The sequence below is a fragment of the Eschrichtius robustus genome, chromosome 11 (genome assembly GCF_028021215.1).
Source record: "Eschrichtius robustus isolate mEscRob2 chromosome 11, mEscRob2.pri, whole genome shotgun sequence".
Classification (NCBI taxonomy): Eukaryota; Metazoa; Chordata; class Mammalia; order Artiodactyla; family Eschrichtiidae; genus Eschrichtius; species Eschrichtius robustus.
This window is the reverse complement of record NC_090834.1, coordinates 7,807,560-7,821,713: the sequence shown is the minus strand read 5'-3', so window position 1 is coordinate 7,821,713 and position 14,154 is coordinate 7,807,560.

Below are 14,154 nucleotides of genomic sequence, written 5' to 3'. Positions count from 1 at the left end.
GGGCCAGCGGCGCAGCGGAGACTCCTAGCACAACCCAGCTGATTTCTCACAGGTGGTTCCATTATTGCCATCCCCATTTTACAGATGGAAAACTGAGGTTCAAAGAGACAGGACATATCAGGGCCTGTCCAGGAGGTCCTGAGGGCTAAGAGCTATGCACTCACTCACTCACTCATGCCTTCACAAGCATTGATGGAGAACTTAAGATGCTCTGGGCCCTGAGCCAGGAACTCTAGAACTAGTCTGAGCTGTGGTCTCTGTCCTTGGGGGACTTCAAAACTAACAGTGGGGGCTAGCAGCCAAGTGACTGAAGAAAATGTAAAACAGGCTGGAGGAAAGAACTAGAATAGAGAAACGAGCAAAAAAAATACATGAAGGGATGGGGAGGTGAACTCTGATTCGGTAGGAGGAGAGAAGATTTCACAGAGGGGTGGAATTTGAGCTAAACCTTGAAGAAAAGACTTTTAACGAAAGAGGAAGGCCTGCAGGGGAGAGGGCTCCCAAGGAGGTCTCCACAGGCCATGGCTGCAACTTCCTGCCTCACTCCCCACAGAGCAGAGCTCGCCGCACGGATGTTGAGTGTCTGCATCCAGGTCACAGAGGAGCCACTGGGACAAGGCACTCAGGCAAAAGATAACCTGCCAAGGAAATTACTCCAAACAGACCCACACCAACCCCCTGGGGCCTTGGACCCTCTACCCCTCGGTCCCCACATCACTTTCTCCTCTGAAGAACCCCTCATAATTGGCCCTTTGCCCAACCAGATGGCCGAACACCTTAAGGTTCGAGAATTGAGAAAGCTTAGGGGTCTCGCCACTCTTGGGCATATATCCAGACAAAACTATAATTCGACAAGATACATGCACCCCTATGTTCATAGAAGCACTATTCACTATAGCCAAGACATGGAAGCAACCTCAATGTCCATCAACAGATGAATGGATAAAGAAGATGTGGTACCTATACACAGTGGAATACTACTCAGCCATAAAAAAGAATGAAATAATGCCATTTGCAGCAACATTGATGCAACTAGAGATTACCATACTAAGTGAAGTAAGTCAGACAGAGACAGACAAATGCCACATGATATCACTTACATGTGGAATCTAAAATATGACACAAATGAATCTATGTAAGAAACAGAAACAGAATCAGGGACATAGAGATCAACCTTGTTGGTTGCCAAGGGGGAAGGGGATGCAAGATGGTTGGAATGGGAGTTTGGGATTAGCAGATACAAACTATTACATATAGGATGGATAAACAACAAGGTCCTACTGTATAGCACAGGGAACTATATTCAATATCCTGTAATAAACCACAATGGAAAAGAATATGAAAAAGAATGTATATTTACATATATATATATAAAACTGAGTCACTTTGCTGTACAGGAAAAATTAACACAACATTGTAATTCAACTATACTTCAATAAAAAATTTTTAAATTTTAAAATTATTTATTTATTTATTTATTTATTTTGGCTACACTGGGTCTTAGTTGCGGCATGTGGACTCTTAGTTGCAGCACGCGTGCGGGATCTTGTTCCCCGACCAGGGATCAAACCTGGGCCCCCTGCATTGGGAGCACAGAGTCTCACCCACTGGACCACCAGGGAAGTCCCTCAATAAAAAGTAAATTAAAACAAAAAAAGAAAGCTTAGGGATTGCTATCCCAGTGTGTGTCTCCTTTTATGTGTTTCTAATATTTAATTTTTAAATTTTATACATTTTTTAAAAGGCAGTTTTGTATGATGTAAACACAGAACAAAGAGTCAAAAAGACCTATGATGGGGCATATTCCTCCTACCCCTGCCTGTGGCCACTGCATTCCCCTTCCTGTTCCCAATATTCCCAGGGCCTTGTGGATCCTTTCAGAGACTTTCTTACCTGCATATCTTCTTTAGAAAAAGAAACACAGGGCTTCCCTGGTGGCGCAGTGGTTGAGAATCTGCCTGCCAATGCAGGGGACACGGGTTCGAGCCCTGGTCTGGGAAGATCCCACGTGCCGCGGAGCAACTAGGCCTGTGAGCCACAATTACTGAGCCTGCGCGTCTGGAGCCTGTGGTCCGCAACAAGAGAGGCCGCGATGGTGAGAGGCCCGCACACCGCGATGAAGAGTGGCCCCCACTTGCCGCAATTAGAGAAAGCCCTCGCACAGAAACGAAGACCCAACACAGCCATAAATAAATAAATAAATAAATAAAAATTTTAAAAAAAGAAAAAGAAACACACTTCCCCGCTGAAACAAACTTTCTGGGCCATTTTGGAATTCCCCTGCATGGGGGCAAGAGGGGAATGCACACAATCCTGTGTCCTGGCTCACATAGAAGAGGAAAGTCCTCCCTCAGACGTTACATATAATACAGATGAACATCGAGTGTCCTCGGGATGGTAACTAATATTGTGTGTGTTACGGGCATTCTCGCTTGTCATGCTCCGTATTACTTTCAAAAGCCCCATTTTCCAGACATAGAAACTGAGGCTCAGAGAGGTTCAGAAATGTTCCCTGTCACCCAGCTAGTAAATAGCAGCAGCAGCAGCAGGATTTGCACTCAGGCCTGTCTGATTGCACCTCTTCGACTCTCAACCACCACACAACTGTTCCTAGAAAGAGGAAGTGGAAAGCACTTTGGATTTTGCAGACTGAAGTCCAGGGGTGGGGTGTACAGAGAGTACAGAGAAGAGCCTGAAATCCAGTCTCCACTCAGATGTCCAGGGAGAAATCCACCTGCAAAGAGCACCCCGAATTTCCTCGTGAGATTTCTCTGGCCCAGCTCAGGTTTTGCACTGAATTTTAGGAAGGGAGAGAGCTGTGTGCCGGAACAGAATGTGTGCACACAGAAGAATACCTTCTGGGCGTCCTGAGTTTACAGTGGGCAAACACCACGAGGAAAGGAATTCTTCTTCACAAAGAAGAGCAGGGTTGGCTTTTAGGGAGAAGGTATTGGAGACCCATCATTCTGCATCTGATCCAACAGCAGCTGTTTCCTTTGGGCCCTGAGAAGACCTAGGCAGTCCTCCCACACCCATAGCCACTTTGCACTAATGACCACAGGGTAGAAACAGTCCTGGTCACTCTGAGGACACAAGGCAGTGCTTCCAGGGCCTCTGAGGGGCCTCTGTGCATACAGGCTTCCAGTAGAAGCTCGGGCCATCACGCCAGACAGAAATGATTGTGCTAATAAGGAGAGAGGTGGCCTGCAAGAGCCCCGCCTTGGCCCCAAGCCTCCGGTTAATGAGACTTCACAGGGAGAAAGAGCCTCTAGGGTGAGGGGGTGGGGCCCAAGGGGCCGCAGAACAGCTGGAGGCCAGCGATGGCTGAGGTTGTTTATTAGGGGACAAAGAAAGGACTTTGCTCCCTGCACCGAGGTCAGAATCAAGGTATCCCGGGGAAATGGCAGGGGAATTTATAAAGTGAGGAGGCAGCCGGTTTGATAGCTCTCTGCTGGCCCTGCCCCAGCCCTGTTGCCTCAACCCTGCACCGTCCTGGAGAAGGGTCACCTCGATGAAGCAACATTCTCACCAGCAAGCTGGGCAAACCCCTCGGATTTCAGGCCCCTGGAAGGGCCTCTGGGAGATGATGTTCACACAATGGTGAGGGTTGCAGAACAGGTTGGAAAGGGATAAGGCGGTGACAGCCACTTCTGGGTTCCCACACAGGTCCACCCACTTCCCAACTCCCTCTAACCCAGACGCACAGATCTCCCCCAGTGCTGGATGCTCCCCTGACATACGGCACAGCCTCTGACCTCTGAGGACAGGCAGCTGGGTCCCAGTTTTGTGACCATGAGGCAGAAATGGACAGGACTGCCCTCCACATTCCCCCCCACCCCTGCAATTCTCGGGCATATAAGGAGGAAGGGGTGTGGAGCTTGTACAGGAGAGGGTGGACCCTCAGGCACTGAGCAGGAGGGAATTTGACACTGCACTTGGGGCACTGGAGAAACAGGTGGGAGGAGAGACATGATTTACAGCCAAGAATGTCAGTTTAGACACCTCGGTTATCTAAGTGGTCAGGTTTCCATGGAAACCAAAGTCCCTTTTTTTAATGAAAAGAGGTTCTGTGGGTATGTGTGTGTGTGTGTGTGTTTGGGGTAGGGCAGAGGATACTGACAAGAAAGGCACTACCTGTTTGGCCTGTGTACTGCATTTGGACCCAATCCCTCCCCAACACGGGCACCCTGATACCCACACAAAATACAGTCACACTAGCTCCTTAGGAAGCCTAGCAATACAACTCAAGATGGTCTTCTCTAGCCAGAGAGTCATTTAGTCCGCTGCCCACATGGGACTTGTCCTTTCTCCCCCCACAGACACCCACCTCCCATCACCAGCCCTCTGAACAGCCCCCGCCCCCCATCCCGTGGACATTTCAGTCACCAGAGCCCCCTCTGCCCTCAGCCTGACCTTGCTCTGCAGAGCCTGGGCCCCGACCCACAGCAGGGCAGCTAGAGCTGCTGCCAGGGCCCATCCATCAGGCCCAGCACAACCCTCCCTCCCGCCAGCCCCATCACACCCAGCCTGTGAATGTCAGAGCTGCCGTCAGAGGGCCCACCAGGAGGGACTCCCAGGGCCTGTCCGCTGCCAGCCCCTGGGGTGTGACAGTTACTGGGCAGAGGAAAAGGATGACTCCTCCCCTCCCATCCTCCTCTTTCGGAGGCTGACGCCCCCCCCCCCACCTGGTGACCTGCTGGGACCTACAGAGACCAAAGCTCCCAGTCAAAGATAAAAAATGCCTGGCTATTGACTAAAACACAATAAAGGGCCAATTTGCATGTTATTTACATAAACAGTTAATGCCAGAATGGACGGAATGCCCCCTCCCCTCTGCCGCCTTCCTCAGCGGCCCGATCCCCAGCCTTTTCTCCCCACGGCTGTGTCACCTTCTCCCGCGCCCTGCAGAGTGGGCTCCAGCCTGCACCAAAACTCTTCACGCCTCCGCCCCGCCCTCAGGGTAGGGGTCTGCGCAGGGCATCCCCGTGGATGGCAGGGGTCCAAAGTGCCTGTACCCCTCCTCTGGCACGTTTCACGGCGCTCAACCCCTGAGGAAAGCCCTATCCCACCTTGCGGGTCTCTCCCCCCAACATCCCTGCCCCTACAGACCTGCTCTGTTTGTGCAGGAGCTCAGGGGACGTAATGAGAGGCTGACTTCCTGCCGCTGGGCTGTGTCTGGGCTCCGGCGGGGGTGAGGGGAGGGCAGCAGGGCAGCTCCAGAGAGTGAAGGAGGGCGAGGGGGGCCGCAGAATGCTTGGGGCCGGGCAGTCGCAGCTCTCATAGGATTTTTCTCCCCACAGGGTTCTCTGCTCCACGCCTGTGGGCCCCTGAGTCAGAGGCTTCCAGGACTGTAAGGAGATTGAGTTTATACACAAACAGCTGCCTTTTCCTACTACTGTTTCCTGCAAGGGGGGCCAGCCTCGGCATCCTCCCAGCTCCACTTGGCCCCAGTCGTGGGTGTTCGCTCAGCTGGTCTGGGAGAGCAAGGACAGCACGGGCCATGAATGGGGAGCATCCCCAGGGTCACAGGGCCGACTCCTGGGTCTGTCGTTACTCCAGCTCCTGTTTCCCCATCCTTCTGGACCTTGGGTTTCCTCCACCTTTCATCCCGCTCCCTGATAAACACACTGATAGAAGGACAAAGAGTTTAAGAATGAAGGCAGATGCAGTCAGATCATTGGTCAGGCAAAGGAGTCACAGTGACACGCTTCAGGGCCCGAGTGTGTTGTCACCTCCATTCGAGGTCAGGTCAACATGCAGAGACTGCACCTCCTGCCCCTTCCACACCCCACGGTCAACAGGGCCACGACAAATGCCCTGTGCCCTGGGGCTGCCGTAAGCCCTTATTGTGAGGCACTGATGAAGCTCACAGCCCTGGAATCCCGGCCACCGGTCACCCTGCGGCTACCAGGCCCGGAGGGCAGCACGAGGAGGGAGGGGTCTCCCCACCAAAGCGGGGCCAACCTTGCCTCTTCTGATCTCTGGGCTGCCAGCAGCTGAGGGAAGAGGCACCGTCCCCTGAGGACCAGAGGATGGTGACCCTCCCCCTCTCTGCCCCTTTGGAGACGTGGCAGGGGAGCTGCTGGAAGCATTCCCCTCAGGGCTGCATGGCTCAGTGGTTAGCGCCGGCACCAGGAGGCAGGCCCCCGGCTCCCTGAGCAAGAGAAGTTACTCAGCATCTCCAAGCCCCAGTCTCCCTCTTAAAATCGAGTGAGGCCCCCTTGCCAGTGAGTTACCCCTCTGGAGCGCTCGCAGTGGGCCTGGCACACAGGTGCTCAGTGATGGGCTGTTGGTATCTCCGCACGGGCCGGGCCGGGGGGATGCAGAGGAGGGAGAACCGGAGTCTGATACGGACACCACTTGCTTCCGTCTTCACACCGCTACTGACTCAGAGTCACCTGCAGGAATTTCATGTCTCTCTTCACAATCTTACCTCAGAGAAAAATGTAGAAGAACCAAATTTCCTCATCTCTAGCCTGGTGCGAACCCCCCCGCCCCTCACCCCTTGATGCTGCGTCTCCACATGGCGTAAAGGGAAGCGTGAGCTTTGGAGCAGACAAACCTGGGTGAAATCCCAGTTCTGCCTGGAGCTGGCCGTGTGGCCTTAAGAAAGTGACTTATGACTTAATTGTCCGGCTCTAAGGTCATGGCCACTAGCACCTGTCTTACCAGGAGAGCCTCTCCACGCGACCACACCTGGTGCCAGCAGAGCCCGAGGGGCGCCACCCAGGGCCAGTCCCCCAGCTTCTCCAAGTCAGGGGCCTCTCTCAAATCCGCTCAGATAATAAGCAGTAATGTTCACAGGGACCTCAGGACTTTGAACAGGGGACACCCACAGAAGGCCGGGATGCAGTCAACCCCCGCTCCTGGGCCGACTCTCCCGAGGTGGGCCAGGCTGAGAAAGTGCAGGGGCTGCCGTGAGGACAGTGTAGATGAAGTACGGCTCACGCTATGCCTTCCAGGGAGAGAGAGCGATTGATGGCATTTGTCAGGGCTCAAAGAATCACCCTGCACGTGGCCAGCTGGGCGCCCCGGCAAGTGGGCTCTGCTGTCACGGCTGTCTTGACCAGAGCACCCCTGTCACATGCGCAGGGGCCAGGGGCTTTCTGCAGGGGCCTCATCGCTATCCCCTGCCCCGTGATGACCTCACACACAGAGGAACCTGCACGCCCCACCCTCCCGCTGGACACAAGTGTGGGTCCTCCATCCCCAGCTCCCGACACCCAGGCTGGGGCCCAGAGTGCAGAGTGCCCGGGGAGGGTGCCAGGACAGCCCGCAGCCCGTTGTCCTGACCCTTTTCCTCTGCAGGGAGAGAGGAGGGAGGAAGGGGCAGTTTGGGGAGAAAACAAACTTCAGACTCATTATCCCCCTGTCTGCTCTCAGCACAATTAAAGGTCTCTAATCCGGAGTGAAAAGCAGACACAGTTCTCCTCTTGTGCCCGGCTTCCCCTAATCAGGGGCCTGGGCCCCGGCTCTTGTTTTCAATACAAATATTCAATTAAACTTTCCTGGAGGTTCCAGTAATTGAGTCCCAAAGGGGGGAGGTTCCCACAGAGGCAGTGAGACCCAGGAGGTGCAGACAGAGAGCTGCAGGCAGATTTGCCCTAACAGTCAAGAAACTCTTTTCTGGAACTCTGTGCCCACGTAGTCTGGTTTCCTCTGAACGGGCCTGGGAGAGGAAATGAATCTTCAGAAACAGGCCGTGGACCTGCCTGGACCCGCCTGGACTCGGGGACTTCCAGCAGGTCCCACCTCAGCCACCTTCTCCAGCCGGCCGCTCTCGCCACCCCACCTCCCGCCCCCCAAGGCCAACATCCTCGCCGTGTTTATTTATTTTTTTATTTTTTTATTTTTTGGCTGTGTTGGGTCTTCATTGCTGTGCACGGGCTTTCTCTAGTTGCAGCAAGCGGGGGCTACTCTTCGTTGCGGTGCGCGGGCTTCTCATTGCGGTGGCTTCTCTTGTTGCAGAGCATGAGCTCTAGGCACGTGGGCTCAGTAGTTGTAGCACATGGGCTTCAGTAGTTGTGGTGCACGGGCTTAGTTGGTCCACAGCATGTGGAATCTTCCCGGACCAGGGATTGAAGCCGTGTTCCCTACGTTGGCAGGTGGATTCTTAACCACTGTGCCAGCAGGGAAGTCCCCTCCTCTCCATGTTTAAATCAAAACAGTCCAGCTCCATCATGAAATCCTTTAAGACGCCATCTACCTATGACATGAACTGCTCCTAGCAACCATCACTCCTTTTCCTGCAGCCACTTATCCGAAGTACCTTCAAAAGCAGAAGTGTTCTCCTATTTCTATGAAAACACTCTGAGATCCAGAGAGGAGAAAAATCTGGTCCAAGGTCGCCCTGCAATTTAGGGCCTGAGCCTGACCAGTGCCCAGGGCTCCCGGTGCCTTCCTGGTTGTTTCCACCCGGTTAGCTCCAGTCAAGGCCGGAACAAGGGGATGTCTGAGATCCAGGCCCAGCCCCATGGCTGACCTGCTATAACAAAAAGGAGAGAAACCTCCCTCCTCGGACGACTTCCAGGAATCAGTTTCCTCCATCAGAAACTTTCCCCTGCAAATTCTGAGGACATCTAAAGACACCAGGAGTCAAGAAGTAAGAAGTAAGTCCTGGCACAAGGCCATTTTTAGAACACGGGGAGGGGGTGGAGGTTAGTCGTCCTTCTTTTTTTTCTTTCTTTCTTTTTAATTTTTGATTCCACCTTAAAAAGTCAAGTTACAAGCCAGGGGTGTTGGGTGGAGGGGTGAGGGAGCCAGAAAAGACTAAAGAAGGAGGCCAGCTGGCCCTCCTAATTACAAACCCTAAAGCCCTCTTGACAGATCTGCCTGACAGTGTGGGATTGACTGCCCTCATCCCAGCAGAGGCTGCACCTGGACGTCTCTGCTCATGACCTCTAGTCGAAGGACAAGATTGACTGGAAAAGGAAGAGGGGAGGGGAGGGGCCAGGAGTCCCCTTATCAGAGTGGAAGAGAGACAGACTCCTGGACAGAGGGCTGGACCTGGAGGGAGATCAGCCCTCTGGGATGGGGCCACAGAAGGAATGGGGGGACCTGGGTGCCAGAACCTCCGCTTGAGGAAAGGGGACTGTAGGTAGATTTCACCTAAGCTCTTCCTGGTCTGATGGCTGTCTGGGACCTCTCCAAACTTAATCTCTCAGACCTTCCCCAAAATGCTGGGTCAGTATCTCTCGATCCAGCAACCTCAAGTTTCAGAAGGACTTGAGGGCTATAGCTCTGCCCAAAGATGCTCACGCATCTTAACCAGAGCAGGCCCAAGGCCTTGGCCAGGCGGTAGAGGCTGCCTGGCCAGAGTCAGGAGTCAATGCATGAAGTCTGCAGGGAGAGAGGGCGGGCAGATGGGAGACGCTGCCCGTGGCAGGGAGCCCAGGAGGCGAGTGCTGAGCCAGGAGCTTCCAAGGGAGTCTGGCTTGGGGATTTACACGTCTCTTGTTCCCATTAAAAAAGACTCTAGGCCTCAAGTGCTCTGGAGAGGATCATTACACGGAGCCAAGACCTCAGGGGGGAGGGAAGCTGGCTTTCTCGAGAGGTACCACCCTCTCCCCTCTGAGGGCAGATTCAGGGCTCCCCGTCTCCCTTACCCCAGGCTGGGGCTCAGAACTTCTCTATGATTTAGGACAAAGTACGTGCAGAAGAGAGGGAAAAGGCCATGTCTCCTTGGCCCTGAGCCCAAGAAGGAGCTTTAAGTTCCTGAAAAGTGGCAGCGAAGGTCAGATGTGCTGAGATTCTCAGGCCGCCTGACTCGGGATGGGAAACATCATTATCTGTAACTTTGCTGTCTTCCCAGGATCGCTTTTCTCAGTGATTCCAGAAGTATCTCCTCTGTGATTGAAATTGTGCTGGCAATTCTCCTCTCTCTACAAATCCCTTCTCCGTTTCCTACACTAGGGTTTGGGTACCACGTAAAGCTTCGGTGTAGATTCCACATAAATCCTGATTTGGGCATCGCGTTGTCAGACAGAAGACACTGGACTCTACGATGTCCAGCCCAGGCCATGCATGGATGGACACCGACCGCCACTGCTCTGCTTCCCATTTATCTTGTATTTGTTGAAGTCTTGTGGCTGTTTATCCTGCTTCAGGACAGTCCCAGGATGACTGGGACTCGAAGAGAAGAGATGATAGCGTGACCCCGATGATGAGTTTCATGGGAAAACGAGCTATGTTAGTGGAGGGGAAAGAGCCAACCTAGGAGGCTCTAGGCCAAAAGTGAGAAGAATGCTTCTGGGATCAATTTACAGGAGCAGGGGGAGGAGCAAGAAAGAGGGAAATGGTGACAGTGGGGGTGAGCAGATTAATAGGCTCCCAGCCAGGCTGCTGTTAGATAAGGTGCAAATCCAGCAGGAGACAAGAGCTATTGCAGGAGACTGTTTTCGGTGGAATAAAGATGCCCTGGAGATGTTTGAAATCCATCTTGTAATCAACAGCTATCACCAACTGCAAGATATCTGCAGGGATCTTTTCCTCTGGGACAGAGAAAAAGAATTGCAGGAAGAGGTAAACAGATCCCCATACGTGATTTGCATGTGGGGCCTCCACATCTTTGCGATGCCAGTGCCTCTGCCTGGAATGCTCTTCCTTCTCTTTTGTACCTGTTCTTTGCTCCCACTCTGCACTAAGCTAGGTAGGTAGTCCTTCCCAATGCTCATAGAGTTATTGTGAGAATTAAGTGAGTAAATTCATGTAAAGTCCTTAGACAACCTGGACCGTGACACTCAAAGATGAGTGCCCTTCACATACCTGTACATGGGCCCCGTGGGTTGGTAGTCAAATGCTTTTCCATCACATCCACCTGATTGTAAATTCTTGACAAGCAGGACCGATTTGTTAGATGCTTTTGTATCCTAAGAACCTGGGATATGGGATAATTTAGTGTCTGGTGTATGCTAGGCGATCACTAAATGTTGAATGAGTATATAAATGAAAAAAAGAATGCCTCTGCATTTTTCAGATGTACTGTGAGCAAAACATGTGCCTGCCACCAGAGGTGGTCATATCCCCTTGGACATGTGTGCCTTCACCCCTCACCCACTGGTTTAGGCACGCAGCCAACAGCCTGTGGTCCGCTCTCTTAGGGAGAGAGTTCATTTTGCTTTTCTCCAAGGCAGCCAACATCAACAGCAATGTGGAGATGGAAAACAGACCAGGACCAATGGAAGTGGCTCCTCCTCCAGCTGAGGTTCCAAAGGTTTTAATTCCACTAATGAGACCCAGAGAGGAGTAATCAGGGAGTGTCTAAAATTAGCCATTTTAATTTGAGCAAGAGAGAAAGGGACTGACTCAGAAGGGGGCACAGTCTCTGGTGGAGACAGTGGGATCCCAGGGAACTCCAGAAAAACCAGAGCAACATCTGGTGCTCCAGGACCCAAGAGAATGCCCAGGATGGACTCAGGATCCCCGTGACTCAATGCATGGCTACCCATTTGAACAATTCACTGGTCAATTGTCCCAGAATCCATTGTGTTTCAAGTAAGTGGCCATGGCTCCAACTGGAAAGTATTAGCTGGAGTTTGGTGATGGCAGACCCTTCTCCTACCCAACTTACCCCTTTCTAACTTCATTATTTTGGTTCCCACTTCCCACCACTGAAAGTTAGGCATACGGTAGGTGCCTCACTGTCTTTGTCAAACTTCCTGACTGTTCTGGCCCAGAGAGATCCCTACATCCTCCGAACTCTTAGGAGAAATGTACTGTCTTTACCATTCATTTATTAATCTATCAAACATTAATTGAGCACCCAGTGTAAGATAGATACTGAGTTAGGGAGGAGGAGTTCACATAAACAGGAAGGGTTCACACAAAGAGGAAGAAGCTGTTCTGCCTTAAGGAACTCAGCCTGCTGGGCAAACAAAATGGAAACAAACAGCCGTGCTATCACAGGACAATTGCTAGGTGGGACTAACTTGTGTACCAGGAACAAGGGGAGCACAGGCAGAGAACAACCCTGGTCTAAGTGAATCAGGAAGATTTCATTTGGCACTAAGCCTATATTGCCTGGTGTTACGAGTGTTCTTTTTTACTTCCTGACTCGCCAGATATGAGCAAGTCAAAGCCAAAGAATGTGTCTTCTAATTCTTTATAATCGGGTCTGCACAGAACCTTTCACACAGTAAGAGTCCAATAAATGTTCTTCATTGGTGATTGCCTAAGAATGTGGGAATCTTTCATTACAGAAAATGGTGGCTATTTCCATTCCTTTGAGAATCTACAAAAATAAGTTGAAACTGTAAAGGAAAAGAATTAGGACGAGGGCTCCTGTCAACGAATGGATGACCCAGTGAACTGGTAGGATCTCCTTTAAAATGCTTCAAATATAGGAAAGTTTCTCTTGTGTCCAGGACAGTTTAGATCTGGCACCCCAAAGGACAGCAGAACGGATAAGATGAACTTCCAAGGGCCCATGGGTGCCAAGGATTCTCTTGTGTTCATAGGGCCCCAACAGAAGGTCAAAGACCAAGTCCTGTGAGGAGGAGAACTTACAAATTAGAGGAGTGGAACCAAAACGGAAATCCAAATCATTTGTTTGGCTTCCACAGCCCTTCTCAGCTGGTCCCAGCCTGTCTCTCCATCACATCCTGGTCATTCTCCCAGACACAGCTACATCGCTGCCACTTTGAACTTCCCAGTGTTTCGCAGACTCGACGGGTCCTTTACAACCCTGTGCCCTCTTACGTGCTTAGGACACCCTCTTCCTTCTTCGCCTGAGAACAACGACGACCCTTCCAAGAACCAACTCAGATGTCACCTCCGCAGTGAAGTGTTCCCTGACGTTCCCGGCAGAATTAGTCCCTCGGTTCACTCAGCAGCTCTAGCATTGTACTGATATTTCTCTCTCTGTTGTGACACTTGCCATGTCATATTAAAAACAAATTCATTAGGCTGTTTGGGTTACAAGGACAAAAGTGATCTGATTTCAAAGCCTGGACAACCTTCAGGGCACAGCTGCACTCACTCCTCAGACAGAAGCTCTGGTGCTAATGGGAGCCTCAGGCAGCAGTCACCTCCTAAAATCCGATGTCTCCGGACCCCTCTCTGGCGAGTCTCCATTTCCATCACTTACCTTCCCCTCTTCATCCTCAATACCTCCCTGACCTCCCACCAGGCAACACTCCAGGTCCTATAAACTGAAGCCCACGGTCCTTCTCCAGTCTGTCCACTTCTGCTTGCCTTTACTGCCACCGCCTTAGCCCCAGTGGTTCTCAACCCTGAATGCATATTAGAGGCACCTGGAGAGCTTTTCCAACCTTCCAACCTGGAGGCTTTTCCCCTGCTCTTAGGTTAGAGGTCACACCTTTGCCTTGGCACCGAGGCCCTCAGGTCCGGCCCTCCCCAGCTTCTCCAGCCTCACCTTGGGCCCCTCTCCTGCGCTCTCCACCCTGGCCTTTCTGTTTCTTACATGTGACATGCCCTTCCCTGCTGGGGCCCTTCTCAGGGGTGGTTTCCTCCACCTGGAGAGTTCTTTTCCTTTCTCCCTGCCTAGGTAACACCGCCTCTTCTCCTAGAGGGGGCAGAGGTTAAGAACAGGAGCTCTCGAGAAAGACAGCTGAGACCCCGAGACCCCAGTCCCAGCTCTGGGACTGCATCCCCTGCATAGGTAACCTCGGGCCTGGCTCCTGCCCTCTCAGCCACGATCTCTTCATCACAACATTGCTGCTTAGGGCTACAGCTGCAGAAGGTGACTGCGGGCAGGGGAGTCACCTACCGGAGAACAGCATGGTAACTTATTTAGATGTCTGTCTTCCTACTTTCCCCTAATACTGATGGAAAAGGCTCGTGATTTGTTTACCTGCGACTTGTCACTATGCCTGACACTAAGTATTCAATGTGCATTTTTTGGGAACAAGAATGAGTCCTGTCTACGTTCCTAAAACAGCCCCCTGCCTGGAGCTGCCTCGGTTCTTCTGGTGTTTGGGGTCCTGGATCATCTCCAGCTTTGCCCAAACTGGGCAATTTACAGCTAAAGAATCGTGACTTCCTCTCTCTCTCTCCCCCATAAAAAAGCAGAAAGTGAGTTGGACATCAAAGGCCTCTTTAAAACCAACATTTTGATGACTTAGGAGTAAATGAATGAGAAACATACGGCTTAAATTTCCTTTATGATACACGAGGGCTCTTTCTGGACTTGCTTCC